At 36.1% G+C, this 7,820-nt stretch overlaps 1 pseudogene; it reads right to left on the bottom strand.

The window, feature by feature from the left end:
• Nucleotides 1-848: 848 nt before the first annotated feature.
• On the bottom strand, nucleotides 849-2,180 carry LOC120224549 (annotated as a pseudogene).
• Nucleotides 2,181-7,820: the final 5,640 nt, after the last annotated feature.

Genomic DNA, 7,820 nt, shown 5'->3' with positions numbered 1-7,820 from the left:
ACTGGGTGTTATGTGGAAACTAATTAGACAATAAACTATTTGTAAAAAAAATAAAAATAAAAAAATAAAGAGGCCAAGTATTCTTAATTTTATTATATGTTGGCAAATATAATTCACAGTAAGCATCTGGGGAACTGAGATTGACACATTGAGGAAAAGAGATTCACCTGCTTTACAAGTTTTCTTAGTCACAATCAGCATCTTTTTTCTAATTAATGAAGTAGTCCTTGTTGACCAAATGTTTTCTAAAATATATTTATTTGTCATATTTTGATAAGAATTTTAACAGAAATAAACAAAAGATTTTTTTTGTCTATTTAAGATCCATTTGGGATAGATCCCAAATTTATGGTTAATGATACAGAGTATTTTGCTTGACACACCAAGACCTTCAATTTTAAGTGCATGCACTAGAATCTGTGGTTATCTATTTTTGTTTTTCAAAAATAGAAAAAAAAACCTCAGACTATCCCCCTATCGCATTCCTACTGTTAACTAAATGCGTTTCTAATTAAAATTACCTTCAATTGATATTTGTATTTTATTTTTTCATTAAACTTTTGTTTTAATGGATCTCAAAATTCTGTAACAGATTTTTGGTCAAGTTGTTTCCATTAAAAAGTACCGATTTTAAAAACTAATATCTTAAAACTGCATGCACACACACCCACACGTGCATGTACAAATGGTCCATAAAACATTCTCCTTTCCTCTGGAGCTTTTACGATGCATCGCTATCATTAACCAGTCTTTACTATTAAACTTAAATGTCCCATTGACACAAATGGTTGTGAGACTGTTCTTCCACCACTGATTAAGACTGTGGTGGCAGGTACTGGGGATGATGTTCACTTAGCCTTCTGAGCTTTCTGGACGGACTTGGTGCCCTTGCCAGCTCCAGCTGCCTTCTTGTCCACTGCTCTGATGACACCCACACCAGTCGTCTGTCTCATGCCACGAACAGCAAAATGGCCCAGAGGAGGATAGTCAGAGAAGCTCTCCACACACACAGGCTTGCCATGAACCATATCAACAATGGCAGCATCACCAGATTTCAAGAACTTGGGGCCATCTTCCAGCTTTTTGCCAGAACAACAATCAGTCTTCTCCTTCAGCTCAGTGAACTTGCAGGCAATGTGAGCTGTGGGATCGTCCAGCACAAGTGCATATCCAGCATGGATTTGGCCTGGATGATTCAGGATAATCACCTGAGTCATGAAGCCAGCTGCTTCCAGTGGTGGGTCATGTTTGCTGTCACCAGCCATATTGCCATGGCAAACATCTTTCTTTCACAGATACATCCTTGCCATTGAAGCCAACATTGTCCCCAGGAAAAGCCTCACTCAACGCTTCATGGTACATTTCAACAAACTTTACTTCAGTTGCAATACTGACTGGAGCAAAGATGACCACCCATGCCAGGTTTAAGAACACCAGTCTCTACGCAACCCACAGAGTCAGTACCAATATCACCAATTTTATAGACATCGCTTTTATAGATACAAAGGCTTGTCAGATGGACGACTTGGTGGCAGAATGCAATTCAGAGCTTCAAGCAGTGTGCTTCCACTGTCATTGCCATCTTTACAGGTAACTTTCCCTCCCTTGAACCAAGGCATGTTTGTACTTGGCGCCAGCATGTTTTCACCATTCCAATCAGACAATGGCACAAATGTTACTGTGTCGGGGTTGTAGCCGATTTTCTTGATGTAGGTGCTGACTTCCTTAACAATTTCCTCATCTCTCTTCTGGCTGTAGGGTGGCTCAGTGGAATCCATTTTGTTAACACCAACACTAAGTTGTTTACACCCAGTGTGTAGGCTGGAAGGGGATGCTCATGGGTCTGCTCACTCTTGGAGTACCTGTTTCAAATTCACCAACACCAGCAGCAACAATCAGGATGGCACAGTCAGCCTGAGATATGCCTGTAATCATATATTTGATAAAGTTCTCTGTGTCCTGGGGCATCAATGATGGTCACATAATACTGGTCTTGAGTTTCCAGAGGGAAATATCAATGGTGACAACATCTTCACAATGCAGTCTCCTTCTCAATTTTTTTTGATAGTTCTTCTGTCAGTCCCACCACATTCGTAGATCAGATAACCAATAGTGGAAGACTTGCCTGAATATATATGTCCAATGACCACTATGTTGATATAAGTCTTTTCCTTTCCCATTCTGGTTTAGGTTTAACAGTGGTTTCCACAACAACTGTGTTGTGGCAGCAAACCTGTTGCCAAAAACCTCAAATAATATTTTTAAATTCTTTGATATCAATATATTTTCTATTAATTTTTAATGTTTATTTATTTTTGAGAGAGAAAGAGAAACCAGAGCATGAGCAGGGGAGAGGCAGAGAGAAAGACACACACACAGAATCTGAAATAGGCTCCAGGCTCTGAGCTGTCATCACAGAGCATGATGTGGGGCTTGAACCCATGAACCTCAAGATCATGACCTGAGCTGAATTTGGACACTTAACCACCTGAGCCACCCAAGAGCCCCTATCAATAGATTTCTTTAAGAAGATAATTTACTACCTAGAAGAAACTTCAATTAGCAAAGTTTAATGAATGATACAATATTTCCAGCAGGTTTTCTTAGAGAACAGTCAAGAATTAAGTGTATAATCCAAAAAAAATTAACATTTTGAATCCAAAAATGAACAAAAAAGAATTACACATCATGACCAAGTGGGATTTCCCCCAGGTATGTAAAACTGGTTCAACATATGAAAATTATTTAATATAATCCATCACATCAGCAGACTAAAATAGAAAAATCATATGATCATATCTGTAGATACAGAGAAAGCATCTGACAAAATACAACACCACTTCATGATCAGAAATCTTGACCAACTAGGAATAAAGGGGTACTTCCTCAACTTGATAAAGAATGTCTACAAAATATTTACAAATATCGTCATACTTAATGATGAGAGATATGAAACTTCCCCACTAAGATCAGTTACAAAGCAAGGATGTCACTTCTCACCACTTCTTTTCCACATGTAGTGGAAGTTCTAGCTAATGCAATAAAGCAAGAAAATGAAAGAAAAAGTATACAGGCTGGGAGGGAAATCATAAAACTGACTTCATTTACAGATGATAATATTGCCTAAGTAAAAAAAGGAAAAAATCTGAAAAAATTTTTTACTGGAATAAATAAGCAATTGTAGCAATGCAGAATACAAGGTTAATATGCAAACGGCAATCTTTTTCATATATATTAGCAATGAGCAAGTGGAATTTGAATTTAGAAACACAATCCTATTTACATTAGCATCCCCTAAATGAAATGGTTTGCTATAAATCTAACAAAATATGTAGAAGATATACTTGAGGAAAACTAGAAAACTCCAATGAATGAAATGAAAGAAGAGCTAAATAAATAAGGAGATATTCCATTTTCATTAAAAAGAAGACTCAATATTATCACGATGTGAGTTCTTCCCAATATGATCTACAAATTCAATGAAATGCCAATTAAATCACCAATAAGTTACAGTGTGGATATTGAGAGAGACAAAAGACCCAGAAAAACCCAACACAGAATCAAAGTAGACCAAAGTTGAAGAACTGATGCTACCCAACTTCAAGACTTAATATAAAGCTATATTACCCAAGATAGTGTTGGTTGGTAAAAGAATAGATAACTAGATAAATGAAACAAAACAAAGAACCCAGAAGTAAAACCATAAGAATATAGCCAACTGATACTTGAAAAGGAGTAAAAGCAATAGAGTAGAGCAAAGTTAGTCTTGCCAACAAATGGTTTTAGAACAACTAGAAATCCATATGCAAAAAAAGAATGTAGCATGCTTACACCCTTCACAAAAATTAACTCAGAGTAATTCACATACTTAAATATGAAACACAGAATTTTCAAACTCTTAGAGGACATATAGGAGAATCTCTAGATAACTTTGAGTATGTTAATAACTTTTAGACATAGCACAGAAGGCATATACATGAAAGAAATAATTGATAAGATAAACTTAATTAAAATTAAAAACTTCTTTGTGAAAGACCATGCCAGGAGAATTAGAAGAAAAGCCAAAGATTGGCAGAGAATGTTTGTAAAAGACACACCTAATAAAGGACTATTATCCAAAATACAGAAGATTTCTAAAACTTAGAATTAAAAATGGGCAAAGACCTTAAAATCACCTCACCAGAGAGGATATGCAGCTATCAAATAAGTATATGAAAAGACACTAAGCAATATGTGTCATTATGGAAAGGTAAATTAAGACAACAATGTGATATTGCTAGGTATCTATTAGAATGCCCTCAAACTGAAACATTGACAACACCAAATGCTGGCAAAGATGCAAGGAAAGAGGGAATCTTATTCATTGCTGGAGGGAATGCAAAATTGTACAGCCATTTTGGAAAATAGTTGGTGGTTTCTTATAAAACTAAACATACTCTTACCATATGATTCAGCAAATGTGTTCTTTGGCATTTAACTAAAGGATGTGAAACTTTAGTCTATACAGAAACTTGCTGTTGAAGAACAGCAACTTGATGTTGAACTTGATGTTCTTCAGTAGGTGAATAGATAAATATACTGTGGTACATCCGCAATGGAATATCATTCAGCACCAAAACCAAATTATCTATCAAGCCATGAACAGGCATGGAGGAAACTTAAATTCATATTACCAAGTAAAAGTTTACTGGAATTAGGAAGCACTGATAGGATCCAGTTTTTAATCTCTGATAAGGATTTTTTCCCCTTTCTCTATGCAGTTTGCAGTTCTTAGGGAATTATCTAAATTGGTGTGGGAAGATACACATGCTTTTAAAATAACTTCCTATTATATATGTCAATAAATGCAGGTAGTACATATTCTACTTAAGGTCTCTTACATCATGGTTTTATATGTTTCTAGACTTATTTTTCTGACTCTGAACATGATAGAAGAATGAGATGGTGCATAAAAAGTTATAAAAAGCTACAAAATATCATAGACAACTATCAATCAAGACTAAACAGGAGGGCTGATTGCCATCAATGGAAGCTAAATTTCCAAAGCAATCATCCTTTAACTGGAAGTATGTTTTTGTTTCCCCTCCCCTCTTTCTTTTGAGAAAGGAATTTCTGTAACTCTGCAAAATGTTGGGGTTAAAATGTATGTAGGCAAAATACGTATAAATGAAAGCTGTATTTAAAAATCTTTCTTTTTTAAAAAATATCTTTTAATGTTTATCTATTACTTTTGAGAGGGCAAGAACACAAGTGGGAGAGGGACAGAGAGAGAGAAGGGAGGGAGATGCAGAATCCAAAGCAGGCTCCCGGCACTGAGCTATCAGTGCAGAACCCGACGTGCGGCCCAGAATCACAAACGGTGAGATCATGACCTGAGCTGAAGTCAGACGCTTAATCGACTGAGCCACCCAGGTGCCCCAAAAAATCTTTCTTCTTAAATAGACTTATTCTTACACGAGATTGCACTGTGTAGCTCTAGTGTCATCCCATAGCTTGTACTACAAGGAATAAATATAAATTGTCATTTCCAATTTTACAGTGATGGATGTTACATTTCAATAATATAAAACAAGCTGAGAATGCTGTCTCATTCCTTTTATTAATATGTTTTTAATGACACCTAATTTCCCAATCCATACGATGTATATTTATCTAAAAGATGTATTTTCATTTAAGAGAAGGTAATACGTATGTAATTAAATTCACAGAAAGATAAAACTGCTCTAGCCTTAGATCATCGTATAAGTATGCCATGTAGTAGTATTTTTAGTTGTAAAAAGTATTTATCTGAACTACTATGCAAAGTGAAATTTAAATGGTAAGTTATGTGTTTTTTCTCTGATATTCATAGATCATCTCTATGCATGTCATTTGATAGCACAGTGCATAAGAAAGGGTAACAGTGTGTAGCCTAGTTTACATATTGTTTGAAAAAAGAACAAATCAGAGGCAGTATCTCTCTACCTGAAGTCTGAAGTATGCATTTTCGTAACTGCTAAACTGACAGACAGAATCTCCTCCCTCAGTGCTCACTGATAGAGTTCTAGCTGGACAGAAAACACGTGAAAGAGCAAACTCAAAGAAAACTTCAATAGTGCCCTGAACAGGGGAGAAGTAATACTTCACATATTTGAAGTCAAAGAATGCAGCCACAACATACATATCATGATCTACTTCACTGGGCAGAAATGCTTTGTGAAACAAATATCAAAGAATCCCAAATCACATTATGTAATTATTTTGTGCAAGCCTGTAAAATGAAACTAAGCAAATTAAAAATAAGAACATCCTGATGATCACAACAATATTTTGAATGTGGATATGTGAATGTACATATGACATGAAGCGGTGAAAGGAAATATTCTATTGGCTTAACAAGATTTTGTGTTTTTCTTATTTATTTATTTTGAGAGAGACAGTGAGGAAATGTGCAAGTAGAGGGGGTACAGAGAGAGAGGGTGAGAGAGAATCCCAAGCAGGCTCCAAGATTTGAGCATGGAACCCAATGCAGGGCTGGATCTCACGAACCGTGAGATCATGACCTGAATCAAAGTCTAGAGCCAGGCGTTTAACCAACTGAGCTACCCAGGGACCCCAAAATTTTGTATTTTTAAATGTAGTCAATTACATTATCATTTCAGAACTATTACCCATTTGTCAACATTACCTGTTGATCTATAAATACATTTATTTCCCTAGTGATTGCTTTCTTATCATATTGACTTTTTAAAACTTACATGTTTTTCTAATCATGATCGTTTCATTAAATGCTGCGTACTTGCCTCTGATGAAGCGAGAAAAATGATGACTAGGGCACTGCGATATTTGCAGAAGCCATTCTGAACACCTGCTTAGAGAACTAGCATATTCTCGGGGGGAAAAGTTTACAAAAGCCATAACAAAACAGTGGAATACGAAATTCAGGCAATGTACTGTTGAATGGGAGAAGAAGTAATTGAGAAACTAATGATGATGTAGGCTGGTACTGCACAATTAGCTGGGTAGTCTCATTCATAGGACCAGAGAGGATCTGTGGCACAATTGGACATACTCAGGTAATAGAACGGGTTAAATCTGACAAGCAGCAGCCCTCTAATGGTCCTACACCATCTGTTTACTCACAAATAGATGCAGCTTTCATCTGGAAAAACAATATCAAATCTTGCTTTTGGGGGAGGATCGTAACAAGGGATGAAGACAGATTATGGGATTATAAAGAAACAATCAGACTTATCTGTTCAGGGGTCAGCGGTCATAAGAGTTATGGTGGCTTGGCATTGACAACGAAAAAGAACTGTGGTTCTTCAAATTTGTTAAAATGCAGGTTTATACCGAATATTATGGTACAGTAGTGACATGGTTTTCACTGCAGAACATCTGTGTCAAATACGTAGTGCTAGTACCAACTTAAATGTAACATATTTGTCCCTCACTAGCTGATGCACCCTGAACACCTTACACGTGTGCTTACACCTTACATGTGCACCTCAGAAAAATCGTTTCTAGTTATGTTTTTTAGAGTGAATAAATTGTCTTCTACCAAGACTGTGGTTGAGCTGGATGATGCTGATACAGTACATAAACATAGAAAACTACTATAATTGTTTGACAATAGAGATCAACTAGAGTTATACCGAGGGCTCAAGAAACAGAAACCTCTGACCCAGCACTGGATGATGCAAATATATGAATAGATGGACTTGTTCTATATCTGTGCTATTCATTACAAAATACTCAACAAGCCAATTATTGTTACTGAGAACTTGAAATGGTGGTTAGTATGTTACACAAAATTTTTAATGGAATTTAAGTTCATTTTC

Source organism: Hyaena hyaena, unplaced genomic scaffold (assembly GCF_003009895.1).
Source record: "Hyaena hyaena isolate Hyena2069 unplaced genomic scaffold, ASM300989v1 scaffold_1189, whole genome shotgun sequence".
Classification (NCBI taxonomy): domain Eukaryota; kingdom Metazoa; phylum Chordata; class Mammalia; order Carnivora; family Hyaenidae; genus Hyaena; species Hyaena hyaena.
Note: the sequence above shows the minus strand (reverse complement) of the source record. Positions and strands in the feature narration are given on the sequence as shown.